Source organism: Macrosteles quadrilineatus, unplaced genomic scaffold, assembly GCF_028750875.1.
Source record: "Macrosteles quadrilineatus isolate MER2022 unplaced genomic scaffold, UCM_ALF_1.0 Scaffold_1__1_contigs__length_201487025, whole genome shotgun sequence".
Taxonomy (NCBI): domain Eukaryota; kingdom Metazoa; phylum Arthropoda; class Insecta; order Hemiptera; family Cicadellidae; genus Macrosteles; species Macrosteles quadrilineatus.
This window is the reverse complement of record NW_026542594.1, coordinates 31,915,513-31,930,765: the sequence shown is the minus strand read 5'-3', so window position 1 is coordinate 31,930,765 and position 15,253 is coordinate 31,915,513. Positions and strand designations below refer to the sequence as shown.

General features: G+C 34.8%; 1 protein-coding gene across 3 annotated transcripts in view; it reads right to left on the bottom strand.

The window, feature by feature from the left end:
• The window catches only part of LOC128982830 (uncharacterized), a 107,582-nt gene that overhangs the window by 91,438 nt on the left and 891 nt on the right, over nucleotides 1–15,253 (bottom strand). The gene's annotated exons all lie outside the window — the stretch shown is intronic.

The following is a 15,253-nucleotide window of genomic DNA, read 5'->3' as shown; positions in this document are numbered from 1 at the left end:
TTTAGAGTTTTCTCTAATTCTTACCGTTTCCGATATCCCAATGGTGGCCTCCTTGAGTTGATCACCCTGTATATTAATTTGAAACTGTTTTTCTTTGTCATAGCTATTTTGAGAGAACGGCTGGGTGTAGAAACTCGGTAGAGGTGTCTAAAGAAAGGTCTTGGTCTGTAGATGAGCCATCAAAAGAGAAACATGGTAAATTCCCTTGGGGCTCTGCCCCAGTGGCCTTTAAATTCCTATCCCATGTTATTCTTATGGAGGAAAACGGGGTTTTTGTCATAGCTAATTTGAGAGAACGGCTGGGCGTAGAAACTTTGTAGGGGTATCTAAAGAAAGGTCTTGGTCTGTAGATGAGCCATCAAAAGAGGAACAAGGTAAATTCCCTTGGGGCTCTGCCCCAGAAGCCTTTAAAGTTGCCTCTTAAGATTTGTTTACATTACGACCATATGCATAATTCTACATTAATTTTTAATGAAACAGCTGTTAATATTTAAATTGTGATTTATTGAATTTGTCAAAATGAAGTACAGTAGCCTATTTGCAATGGGTTTTTCTGATTTTAAATTGGATTTTCTTCTGCATCGATTCATGTTTTGCAATATAATGTTCTATTACCAAATCAGTGGAAAATCCTAATATCACAGTAACTCTTAAAATTATTCCTTTTGGAGTTAACTTATATCTATTGTATGGGTTGGTTTCTGCCTTTTTTACCACTTCTTGGTGATTGTACGTAGATGATATTCGTTGGCATATTGCATCTGTAGACGAAACTTGGGTTGGTGTAATTATTACAATGGAAAAGAGCGAGAAATCTTGGCCAATTTGATATAGGCTAAAAATAAAACTGAATTAACACTGTTCTACATTTCTTGAGCAATCATCAAAATAATCAATTTGCAAACAATGGAAACATAGAAAAAGTCATAGAACACAACCAAGAAGAAGAAATAGAAATAATTTTTTTTCATTTATAATCGTAATCGTTGTCATAGACAACCTAATGCGGCTATGAGAGGGGAAAATTTTTAGAAAACACTAAAAAACAAGATAAGCTTTTTGAAAAAAGATAAGATATTTACAAAAGATATTGATTATATCTAACTGTTGTGTAGATCGTGAGTATTTCCATAATCTTTGAGTCGCCTGTAATGCTTCGCAATTGCTCGAATTCGAGCAACAGGTACACTAGTTTTTGTAAATACAAAAGTTAAAGACCGTCTAAAAATACATCTATATATATAATACGTGAAGCCGTTTTTTGTTAACGCAACTCCTCCCTTATTTGCGGACCAATTTCAACGTTTAAGGTGTCAAAAGATTCGTCTCAATATGTAGTTTTGCAATAAGGTTTTAGAATTTTAAAATGCCAACTCTTAAGGGCGTGAGACCCTCTCAAAGGTCGGGTTTTCCCCATAAGAAATACATAGAACAAATTTAAAAACAAAAAACAGCTGTTTATAAAAAGAAACTCACTAGCTTATTGGGAGTGAATATTTATAATGCATATAATGTTTGCAATATTCAGTAGGTTAAGACCAAGTTAAACAGTTAATCAGTTTTGTTGGAAGAACAGAAAATGCCTTAAGTTCAAATAAGAAATATTGAAAACGGGAGGATGAGACAATTAATAATAAGATGATCTTATGCGTATAAGGAGAGTAGAAAAAGAGAGGTAGAAAATTCACCAACACAATCCAGACATTTCAAGTCAAAAATAAGAAGTTGCTATTGAAAGCTTTAGTGGCAATGTATTCAACGATCGAGTAGGGACGGTTAAGTTTATTTTTACGATTCTAAGGCAAATAATATACGTTGTTCAAAAAGAGAAAGTTGCAATTGCTATCCAAATCTTATAGCTACAAGAGTTAACTAACCTATTTCGACAAACGAATCCATACTTTCAAAACTTTAAGACAGGTATTAAGAGAACCCCAGAAACTCCACTGAACAACGTAAGAACGTTCTGATGCGAGGCATATACTGAGACTAAGAGACACGTTAAGTTAACCAACTTTCAATGGTGTTGCTGCTTTCAAAGCAGATTATGGCTGTCCAGTTGGTAATCCGGAGACTTTTCGGGATTCTATACGAAAAAAAATCGTTGGTTTAGGAGGATGTCTCAAATAAAAGAAATGAAATTACCAAACTAAAAAAACCCAACTAAATTACTTAACAAGGGTTATCAGTAAGGCAACAGTTTTCTCCAATTCTTAATGCTGGAAAAACTTTGTTGCAACATGTTAACTCGAATTGAAGCAGAACGTTTAGCTTCCATTAAATTTTATCAGTTAAAACTGAGAGCAGAAATAATGTAGGTGAACCTTGACGACGCAAATAGAGTTATTCAAAATAATTTTCTAACAAGTTTTCAAACAACTCTAAGATATAACTAAAAATACTCGAATTTAAGCATAACGCTATCCTCGGCGTTATGTTTCATACTATGCGGCTCCTTGAGCCGCACGGGTTCTCTAGTCTTTTTATATTACAAGGTTTGCTCTATCTCTAACAGTTATTGGGATAAATAATAAAATTTGGTATTACATTTAAAATTCCCATGTTATTCTTATGGAGAAAAATAAAATTGTTGCAGTTTGCTTATTTATGGATACCTGGAGGAGTATGTATTCCTGGAAAGTATGTGAATAACTAAGACTTACAGTATTGACATCTGTATTAAAAATACGGTGAAAAAGGGAACTCTATAAACGCTGTGTGTCCGTAGAGACGTTAACTTGAGTTACTTTTGACTTGAGAATGATTTTCATGTAATTTGGTTTGAAGGTGTAAGGCAGGATAAGTTTGAATAATTTCGCGAACCAGCATGATTGGACCATGGGGGAATTTTTTATTTTTTTACCCCTAGAAAACCAAATCTATCAATTGTTCTCTGAACCTTTTGAAAGAGATTAAAAACATATAATGTAGCCTAGTATGTAAAAGTGTTTTGCACGGTTATTGGTTACGGAGAAATTAAAAACCTTTTTCATTCAAAATTCCAATGTTATTCTTATTGATAATATTTTAAATGTAGTAGTTTGCTTGTTTATGGATACATTTTGAACAAACTTGGCAGATTTATTTATCCAATACTAAGCCATTAATATTTTAATAAAAATCCACTTTATTAGTTTCCCTTTATCAGCAAACCTAGGTAATTTTAAACAATATTAATTTAATAGATTAATTGAAAATCAATCCAGGCAAATGGAAATTCGCTTAGTCGTCAGGATTGCTGCACCAGGGGTATTTATATAGTGGGAACATTCCAATGGACTAATTACATTGATTTGTTGTGCTTTTATTTGCATAAAAGGGGGTAATGCTCTTATTTTAAGTAAAATAGTTGGTGAAATCGTAACATGTAGCAATTTTAAAGACATCATAACCGGTAACTGCAGTGGGTCCAGACGTGACACCCGAGTTGAAAACACTTCTTTAGACACATACATCAACATTGAATGGTAAAACTGTCAATATATGACTCGTACACAGCCATCGATGTCGGATTTATATGCGCTTTTGCACTAAATTAGGTTGTTTTGTAAGATTTTTCTAGTTTCTCGACGTGATCCTTTAAGTAAAGCATATCGAAATTGGTATTTTTGTAAAGCCCTTTTAATGTGCTACAACCTTCTCTTTAAGTTATTTCTGATATATTGTATCAATAAAACGTTATCAACAAAAATAACACAAAAATGTTTAAAAATATAGGTTTTTGCAAAATTACGAAAGATGTACTAAACATACAACAGAAGTGTAAACGTAAGAAAGATAGCATGTAAACTTATCTTTCAAACAAAAAAAGTTCATTCCGATCCGATACATGGTATGTAAAATATAGTCATTTTTAATATAGCCCTTTCCGCCATTTTGATGATGTCATAACCGGAAACTGCAGTAGGAGCAGACGTGACACCCGAGTTGAAAACACTTCTTTAGACACATACATCAACATTGAATGGTAAAACTGTCTATATAAGACTTGGGCACTGCCCTAGAGGCCGGACTAATATGCGTTTTTGTGCCAAAAAATGTGTTTTTATGAGATTTATCCAGTTTTTTGATGTAACCTTTTGAGTAAAACATTAAGAGTAAAACATATCAAATTTGGTATTTTTGTAAAGCTTTTTAAACATTCCAAAACTTTTTTCATTGGTGGTTTTTGATATATTGTACAAAAAAAACGTTACAAACAAAAATAAAAAAAAAAACATTTAATAATACAGGTTTTTGCAAAATTACGAAAAATGTACTAAACATACAACAAATGTGTAAATATAAAACAGATAGAATTTAAACTTATCTTTCAAACAAAAAAAGTTCATTCCGATCCGACAAAAAGTTTGCGAAATATACGCTTTAAAAAAATCAATGGCCGCCATTTTGAATACGTCATAGCCGGAAATCATGGAGGGTAGGAGGTAAACACCCAGGTTTTTTTAACTCCCTAGACATCAAACTAAAACGTTATGCAAGAATATTGAGTATACACAAGTTTGCACACTAAAGTATAGCCAGCTAAAGTAGTTGGCTGCTGGACTATCAAGTGTTATGAGTGTTGAAGACTTTTCCCCCTTGATCTGCATTTAACGTGTACTGTATATTTATTTATCATGTTATTATTTCTTTCTGTTTACTTTTTTATTACATTGTTTTTATTGCTCAAGTCAACATGGTTTCTTTTTTATAATCTTAATTTTACCATTTCCCAATCCAACAATGAGCATTTCCTGAATATGTCAAAATGAAATGTTTACATTATTATTTATGTTTTAAAGTGATTTTCCACTGCATGGCAAGTTTTTTATAGTTTGAATAAAATGATGAATTAATTTATGATACGTTTTACTTTTTTGTTAAAAAATCTATGTTTTAATGCACATATAAGAAAATATTGTATTATGAAATCAGTGGGACATTTCAATTTCAAAGGAACAGATAATTATTCCTTATCGGGTTAGCTTATATTTATTGTAGAGGTTGGCGCTTGCCTTCCCTGGTCTACTTTCAATAATCATTTATTATTACCTACATTCAAGAAAGAATGTCAGAGGTTTGTGAGATTATTAGCATACAAGTTTTCGATAATCGGGTAGAAAATTGTGTCATACATTTAAAACCATGCAAGTGTAGAGGAGTACAGTACGTTTAGGATGTGAACTGTGTTCAAGTTTTGGCATAGACTAACCACGGAGTATGGTTAATGGTTTTTGGTGAAGTAGGTAAATTAAAGGCAATTCAGGTATTAAAAAAAAATTGTACAGCGTTTTTACTTTGATGTACACATCTAGCTAGGTTGAACAACGCATCTAAACCTCACTACATACAAAACATTCGGAAATAAAACAGTGCCATCACATCTCATCTCATTTGCATAATTTGTTGCCAACAAAGCCAGACTAGGTTATGGATGTGGTTCCGCAAAGATGTGTTGCCAAATTCGTTTAAAAGCAACCTCATGGCACGATTTCACAAAACTACGCCAGAAGATAATCAATTAGCGAATAAGTACATGATGATTAAATACATTGGTCGATGTGGCAAGAGAAGGAATCAAAATTGTTTAGACCCCATCGAAGTAAGAATGTTACTGCTTTCTGGATGAATCAGATATTTTTATCAAATAAAAAAAAACAGATTTAATATGCTTCCCGCTGATAAAGTTCTGTATTTTTATGACCAAAGATGGTGTTTCACTTATACAATCCAAATACGATCTGAATGATTTTCCTAAAGCAGATGGATCCAGTTATTTAGTAATATTGACTCCTTCCGTCAGATTATAGATAGTACAAAAATATTATTAAATCTTGCCATCCTACAGACTGAATTTTAATTATTTTCTTAAGTTGTTTACACATAGGCCACTACTAGGTTAAATTTTCCTGTCTTTCTAAATACAGTAGAGTCCCGCAAACTCGGCACTCGATAACCCAGCAGTCTTGCTAACTCGGCCATCACCTGACTCAGAAAATTAGTGATATTTTTAGTCCAAGTTAATCATGGACTCAAGCCAGTTTAATTCAAATTACTCGTAACTGGTACTAAGGATTTGTTGTACTATATCTGATGACTTAATACTGACTTGTAATATAAATATAAATAAAAAAGGCCGTCGAAAAGCTTAAAAACTGTATTGTTCTTATTTTCAACCCTAGTTCCCGATAACCTGGCATTTCACAAACTCGGCACCCTTTCAGTCCACATTACGCCGAGTTTGCGGGACTCTACTGTAATAATTATTACTTTACAAATTATTTTTCTTCACTTTCAATAAAATAAATTTATCTGTCTATCATAGAAATTAAAAAATCATAAGTAGTCAGGACCAGTGCAACCAATGCGACTAGGGTATTTATGGCGATTATACCGAGAAGTAAAATGCTAGTAGTGACCATGTGAAATTTTGTTTAACACATTTTATTATCATTTTACTATTCTTACAGGGTAATAATTGCAAACAAAAAACATCTCAATCTTCTATAACTTTAATAAAAATTATAGGCTAAATAACTTACCCAGTTTTTGGGTATTTACCCGAGCCTGGGGTAAATTATGAAATTTATATATTTACCTACCCACTGGGTATTTACCCGGCCCACATCACTAATTGGTCATATCAGAGAAATGTTTGCACAGTTTAGTTATTTTCAGGTTAAAAGTGTCTCTAAGTTAATAATCTAAAAGGGCATAAGTCAACTAACCTTACTTTAATAACTTGGAATTAATGAAGGCTTAACTTATCTTATTTAGTTTCTGGTGAGGAAATATTGTAGGCTAACAAATAGGTTAATCAATTAGGTAACAAAACTTTAAACAGATGTAGTTCCGTTAATATTTGTTAGAGCAGAACATTTTTTGCACCGTTACCAGTAATTTTCAGCTGAGAATCTAGTTTCTAGTGATAAATTAAATCTATCCTAAGTTAACTAAGTTAGGTTCCCATGGTAACGTTAATCACAATAAAATACCAGAGAGTGTAACTTACCTGGCTCAGGCTGGTTCGCAAAATCATTCGAATACTAAGCCTAAATGCAGGTTTACAACGTACTTGATCAAAATCGGATCATTTTTCCTTGAGTTATCGCGCTAACAGACATAAACCTTGTAGGCCTACTTAGGCCTGACTTAAGTTATATATGAATTTGAACGGAGGGTGTTAGGCCTAATGGCCTCTGGGGACCTCAAAACATACAAGTAGGGCCTAAATCGTAAAAGTAGATCCCGGGTCTAGGTCTTAACACGTTCGCTACTGCAATAGTACGAAATTTTTCATTCACATGGACCAGCGACGCACATATGCAACAGCCAGTTTCTACCCATAGACTGCTGTCGCATATTTTCGTTAAGGTTCTAATGTTATTAAAATGCTTAAATATCTTTGTAACGGTCTATTGGAAGGCACTGAATTGCCTGCAGTGGTCTACGGAGATGTCTGACACACAACTGCGTCGTTTGGTCTGTGGATATGATGATTGATGACGTCGATAGTTGGAAAAACTGGTCTTTACTTTTCTGCATCACTGTATGTATGTTCGTACATGCAGTACATTATGTATGCTGCATTATCCTATATAGCTTTTAAAATATTTGTTCAGTTATAAACTGTTCTTGAATAAGTTAGGCCTACTTAATCTGTTTTTAGCGAATTTCCCTATAGGGAATAAGCTATTAGGCCTACCATAGTACCTACTCATGGTAAGACCTGGACCCGGGACCGATTTACTTTTTTGTTTTGAGGTCCCTAGAGGCCAAAAACACCATCCGTTCAAATTCATATATATAATTTATATTTATATGTGTGTCTGTTAGCGCGATAACTCGAGCAAAAATCATTCGATTTTGATGAAATTTGGTACAAACGTGTAAACCTACGTTTATTCGAACGAGTTCGCGAACCAGCATGCTCGGACTATGGAAACAGGGGTTTATGGGGGGTTTTGTGGGGTAAAAATTGGTTTTCCCATTTTTGACCCTAAAAACTTAAAATTTAGCATTTTCTTTCCAAACTATTTTGTAGAGCTTAAAAAAACAAATAATTTGGTATATTGAAGCGTGGTTATGCGCCTAAAAGTTACAGAGAAAATTCCAAAAAACTGTAAATTTAAAATTCCCATGTTATTCTTATGGAGAATAAGTAACCTAGTAAACTGTTGTAGTTTGCTTGTTTATGAACATATTTTGATCAAATTTGGAAAATTCATTCATTTTATACTAAACCATTAACATTTTACAAATAAAAAACACCCCTTTTTACCCTCCCTGTTGCAGTAAACCTAAGTACTTATTAAACTAATGTTATTTAAATAGGGAATAAATATGATATTTTTAAGGAGACATTTTAGTGTAAATCCAATCAGGCAAATGGAAATTCGCTTAGTCTGCAGGTTTGCTGCGGCGAGGGTATTTTTACTTAGGTATTTTTAGGTAGGGTGTTTTCACCTCAAAACACAAACAAAAATGAACTTTTACATATAGCCTATGCGGCGTTTGGGCGATTTCAAGAAAACAATATGATAGTTTTCACTATTGTCTTCGCTGTAGACCGGGCGTCGCAAATGCAACATTACAAAAGGTTAAGTTATAAAAATAAAAAAATAAAACAAGAATATAGCCTAACTTAAATTATTTACAAACATGATTGCAGCTTAACTTATTACAATGTTGGCAGCCCTGCCGAGTGACGACTAATTGCTGCATGTACCAGTCCACATTAATTTAATAGTTTTAACCAATTTTTTGAACACAAATATAAGATTAAACAGTTTTTAATGTAATTCTGAGTGTCTGGAAGGTATAAGTTTTATATCGGAAAGTCTCAATTAATGAAGAACGAAGAACTTCTCAACGACGCTGCCAGTGCAAAGGAAGAAGCCACCGGCCGGCCATTTTGATCAGATCTACTACGCCGTTGAGGGCCATACCAATATCTACTTTTCCATTTATCCCAGATTTTTTACATGTTCCTTTCCTTTTGAGATCACAATGTAAATGAAAAATAACTTCTTTTTTACAGACTAATCGGCATCAACTCAAGGTAAGATAGTTTAACTTTTTCAACTCTGCACTATTAGTCTTTGCTCGGCGGGCATATCCTAGAAACCATTTTGTCAAAATTTTTTCAATCAACATTTCTTACATTTCAATACATTTCAATACAACATGCCAACCTCCACACAAACACAAATTCAACATGAAACATGCACTTCCTGCAGTAAATTAATTATTGATGAAGAATCTAACTCTGTTGCATGTGAAATATGCAACAAATGGGTGCACTCTGATCCCTTGTGTAGCGGCGTAAAGAAATCAATCTTTAAACTAATAAAAGCTAAAGACAACTTTGTTTGTCCACCTTGCATTAATACGTACAAAAGTATCAACAGCAACATCCCTTATAGTGTAATTAAAGATGAACTCGACAAGGCTGTCAAGCTAGGGGAAGCACTGCTGGCAGAAAAAAAAGTTCTGCAAGAGCAACTCAACCTAAAGGAAACTGAACTAATTCAGTTAAAAGACAAACTAGACCTAGGGTTGAAGGGACCAAGCGAAAAAGACAAAAATTGCGGCTGGAATGTGGTGGTTAGGAGGGGTAAAGTAGATAGGGCTCCCTTAGTCTCAAAGAAATTTGAGAATAATGGAAGCAAAGCAAAGGTTCCGGGACCTGACCGGTCGCTGTCGGTTTCAAACTCGTTTGAGGCATTGACAGGGGCGGGGCAGACTGCGGAAAAAGTTGATAGTAGGCCAGATAGGGACCCTAAAAATAAGAACTCTAGTGTTAATCTAACTAAAGGTCTCGGGCCTAGGCCTAAACAGCTGAATAAGGTTTCTGGGGAAAAACCTGTCAAGCCAAGGCTGCTGATTTTTGGTGACAGTCATGCAAGAGGGTGCGGAAGTAGGCTAAAACAGACAAGCCGATACAGAGTACAAAATACTGTGCTTCCAGGTGCGCCCCTAGGCAAAGTCCTTGTCGATCTGAAAGACGAGCTGGCTAACAGGCCTATTGGGAAGAAGGATATGTTTGTCGTAGTAGGTGGTACGAATGATGTTTCTGTCCAATCAATTGAAGCAGTTGTAAACAATTTGAAAGAACTTGAACAAAAAGGTATTGACCCAAAACAGATTTTGATTGTTGAAACACCTCTTCGGATGGATGATAAGACAAAAAATGAACTAATAAAGAAACAGAACAAAAAAATCTTTGATTTCTGCTTAGAAAAAAACTTTCCGTTTCAGGGTTAAATAGTTTGCTTGATAGGAGCTGCTATACGGAGCAGGGGCTGCACCTAAACGATAAAGGGAAGGATCTATTGTGCAATTTAGTTTTACTGTATACATTGAAACACTAGGCTGTGACAAGTCCTCAAAAAACTTGGAAACCAGCCTAAACCAAGAAAAAACATAAATATTAACTCAACTAGGCCAAAGGATTGTGACAACATTAAGATTACACATCTTAATGTTAGAAGTACAATTAATAAAATTGAAATTATTGAACAGTTTTTGCTCTCAGAAAAGCCAGATTTATTTTTAATCAACGAGCATGGATTAGACCAGGTGAGCCTAAGCGCACTAAACATATCAAATTATGAATTTCTAGCTGGATATGGTAGAACAGATAGGGGCCTAGGTGGAGTAGCTATTTTTAAAAAAAATACACTGTGATATTATAGAAAATATTAAACCAACAACAATTGGCAATAACCTTATCAAAGAAACAGTTTTTGAATGTTCCGAAATAAATTTTACCATAAATAAAGAACTTTTTACTGTTGCATCAATTTATAGATCTCCATACCAGAATAACCTAGATGAATATTTCAACAAACTAAATTAATATTTAACCCTCCCAGTGTTACTTGACGAAAATTCGACAAGCAGCACACTTTGTGTAGTGTTACTTGTCGATTTTTCGACACGCAGACATCGTTTACGGCGAAGGCTCTATGACTGACTGAATCGGATTGAACTGGATCGAGTTAGGTATCGTTCTTTCCGTAATATTCTAAGCTTTCTGCAGAGGTCTGTCTCTAAGCGCTATTCATTTTAGTTCCGAAAATATTGTAGCAGACAGCTGACGCTGCTGACGTGCGTGTATTTGTAAACAGCTAGGTTACCCTCGGACCGATGACTGATGTGTTTTATTACGTTTATCATTGTTTTAGTGTTAAAAATCAAAAGTAGTGATATACGTGGTGCATTATAAGAAGATTTAAGTGGTTTTGAAGTGCTGGTTGATGATCCTGAAGAAGTAGGTAGTGATATTGATGTAAATTATCAGCCAGATTCCTAGCTATGGTTAGGCTATGCATTCTTAGCTAAACGCTATGTACTGAAATCAGTTTTTTGCCCATAACTTATTTATTTGCAAATCTACTTCCTTATATTACTATATATTTGTAATCCTCATAAAATTTAGAACAAAGTGGCTATTTTCAAATATTTATAGGCCTATAATTTATACAATTTCATTGAGCGCAAACTTATTTTTTTTTTTGAAAAATTTCGAAATTATATTTTTTTTACCTAAAAAATTTTTTTTTTTTTAAATGTTCCTTATGTTTTATATATAATATTGAAGCCCATGATTTTCCAAACAAAATGGTATATAGAACATTAGAATTAACTTTGTTTTAAGCTTCTCAGATTCGTTTTAATAAAACCTTGCAAATGCGCCAAAAATAGGTGGACATTAAGGCCTAAACTATGGACACTTGGAGGGTTAATGCATTTGGATACAAAAGACAGGCATATAATTGTAGGATCAGACTTCAATATAGATTTATTAAAGAAAGACAATAGTTATCATAGATTCATTAATGAAATAGAAAGTTTTAACTTGAGACCAAATATAACAGAGCCTACCAGGATTACAGAGTCCTCTAGCACTTGTATTGACAATTTCCTCACAAATTTTAGACCATCACATGCTTCAACAATTGAACCTCATATTTCCGATCACCGTGCCATTTCTATTCAAATAAATGTAAATACAGTTAATTCTAATAGACACTATAAAAATCAAGCCTCGATAGAAAAGAGAAACATAACCACAGAAAATCTTAGAGAATTAAAATTTAGACTTAAATATGAAAACTGGAATTCTGTGTACGTGGCAAATGATGTCAACGAGATGTATAATAGCTTTATTGACACGTTAAAGTATCACTTTGATATTAGCTGTCCATTAGTTAAAAATAAAATAAAAACAGGAAATAAGAAAAGGTCCAAATGGATGACAGCGGACATTCAAAGGTCAAAGGAGGATATGTTCCAGCAATACTCAATATGGAAGCTCACAAAATCAGCCCATGATAAGAAAAAATACATTGAACTTAAAGACAATTATAGGAGAAAAATCCAAATAGGAAAGTTAAATTGGGCTCAAGAGAGTATAACCACATCAAGAAATAAATCAAAGGCCTCTTGGAATGTTATTAATAGCTTAAGAACACAAAAGAAAGATAATAGCACCAATATAAGCTTGAAAATAAATGACAGAACCATAGAGGATCCTTGCCAAGTCGCAGAAACATTTAACACATATTTTGCAAACGTATCAAATCTTGTAAATGGCAACCACCTAGGCTTCCAATTTTCAGGTTTTCCTAGCAATGATAATACAGACTGCAAAATGACCGATTTTTCTCAGATCACACCTCAAAAACTGGATGATATCATCTCCAAAATGGAATCTAAAAAATCTAGCGGAATCGATGAAATCAGCATGCACACACTGAAATTTTGCAAATCTGAGATTTTACTGCCGTTGACTCACATAATAAATTTTTCCTTAAAAACTGGGTTTTTCCCCGAAAACTGCAAAGTAGCTAAAGTCAAACCTCTTTTCAAAAAGGCGGACAGAACCGATCCGGGCAACTATCGTCCAGTCTCGCTTCTTCCGTCAGTCTCAAAATTAATCGAAAAAGTTGTTTCGGAGCAACTTACTGAATTCATTGAAGTGAACAATATTGTCTGTAATAGACAGTATGGTTTCAGAAAAAACAGATCCACAAAATTGGCTCTCATTGATTTTGTTAATGATTGTATCGATGCGGTTGAGGCTGGGGAGAAAGTGGTGGGTTGCTTCGCCGACTTGTCAAAAGCATTCGACTGTGTCGATCATATCATTCTTTTGGAAAAATTGGCTTCAATTGGCATCTCCGGAATTGTTTTCAAATGGATTGAGTCGTACATGACAAACCGACACCAAATTACTGAAATTAGAGGAAAATCAAATCACAAAATTAAAAATGTCATGTCGACTCCTCAAAAAATCACAAGCGGAGTTCCGCAAGGATCCGTCTTGGGACCTCTCCTATTCTTGGTTTACATTAATGACATCACCAACGCGATTCCAGAGTCTGATGACTACCTCTTTGCCGATGATACAACATTGGTCATGAAGGGTAAGGATGTTGAGACTCTGGAGGGCGAAGCAAATGAAAAAATTTCAGATCTTTCTAAATTTTTTGAAGCAAACAAACTCAGTTTAAATTCTCAGAAAACGAACTATTTGTGTTTTCAAACAGCACAAAAGCAAAATTCCAAAAATAATAGGACTCCGAACCTATTTATAGGAGAGAACCAAATTGAACAATCAAAAACGGCTGACTTCTTAGGGGTGAGGCTGGATGATAGACTCGGATGGGGCGAGCACATTTATGGATTAGAGAGATCGCTTGCTCGAGGACTATTCATTCTACGTAGGATGAGGTCATACGGCAGCGATGATCTGTCCAGGCTCGTCTATCACGGACTGTTTGAGCAGTACATTTCATATTCCATCATTTTGTGGGGTTCTTCCACCAAAAAGAATTTGGAAACAGTTTTTGTCTGGCAAAAAAAAAAACAATAAGAACCATCCTAGGCATGCCACCAGATGCCAGCTGCAGAGATGCATTCATCCAGCTTGGACTCTTGACTGTCCCATGCATATTCATCTACGAAGCAGTAGTATACATAAAATCACAACACATTCAACCTCATTTTGTTCATAGATCACAAATACAACACTAGAAACAAAGGAACTCATGCTCAACAACACAGACTAAAATTGTTTGAACAAAAACCTCACTATTCCGGTTTAAAACTTTTCCAAGCACTGCCAAAACAACTTCAAAACATTCAAAAACTCTCAAAATTCAAAACAGAAACCAAGTCTTTCCTGACAAAAAATGGTTTTTATGATGTGGAAGATTTTCTAAATTTAAAAAAACAGAGCCCTTTGGCCTAGGATGTGATTTTATTATAAGTTATTTTTTATTATTAGCCTATTACTGTATACCTATTGACCTGTACAATTCCTGCCCTGGACTACGGACGGAAACTACAAGTATTCAAGTAAGTAAGTATTCAATGTAAATGATGACTGTTTTACAGGTTTTCGCCGATGGTCTGTGTGTAGGCCTACTGTTTACCAAGTGACAGCCGGTCTAAGTATGTGTAAGATTCAATGTAGGCTATACCTCGGTCTGTGGCAATGACCGTGACGTCGCATGTATGCGACGCTCAGTAGCGACCATGTCAACTTACCATGAGACCTAGGTACCTACAGGGCCTAAGTTGAAAGACCTAACTAAGGTACCAGTAACTTATTCCCTAGCCTATAGCCTAAGTTAAGTTAGCCTATAGGAAATTGGCTTAACCCTTTCAGTGTTATGAAAGATATAGGTATCGTTGTTTTAAAAAATCTCTTTGAGATATAGAGAGGAAGGTTATTTTAACAAAAAAGTAGCAAAACGGCCATTGGTGACCTGTATGTTCATAGGATACACTAACAACCACTTAGCTAAAAGATTCGCCCAATCCGATGATTTCGAGGTGTAGCCTATGTCTAAACCAAGGATTATATGAACACCTCACTATGCCCCAGTGGTTGTAGTATATCGCTACAAACACACAGGTCACCAATTATTTGCCACACGGGACGGGAATCAAACCCGAGCAGACAAATGCCACCGGCCAAGTGACACACGCCCTAGCCTTCTCGGCTATCTGTGCTTGAAGACTAAGGAGTCAAAAACCGGTATTTAAGCTGACGCCACCGATTGCGAACAGATAGCGCTACAGATGGTTGTTCAATGCGTTACTAGGTAGCAGCACTAGTTAGTCACGGACTAACTTATTTAGATGATATTTTTCAGTTGAAACACAACAGTGATCATAAATGTGTTCCTGAGACTTTGCTGCAAAATATTATTTTCCCTAAAATGACTTTAAGTTATTACGATAACCTCGTCCAACT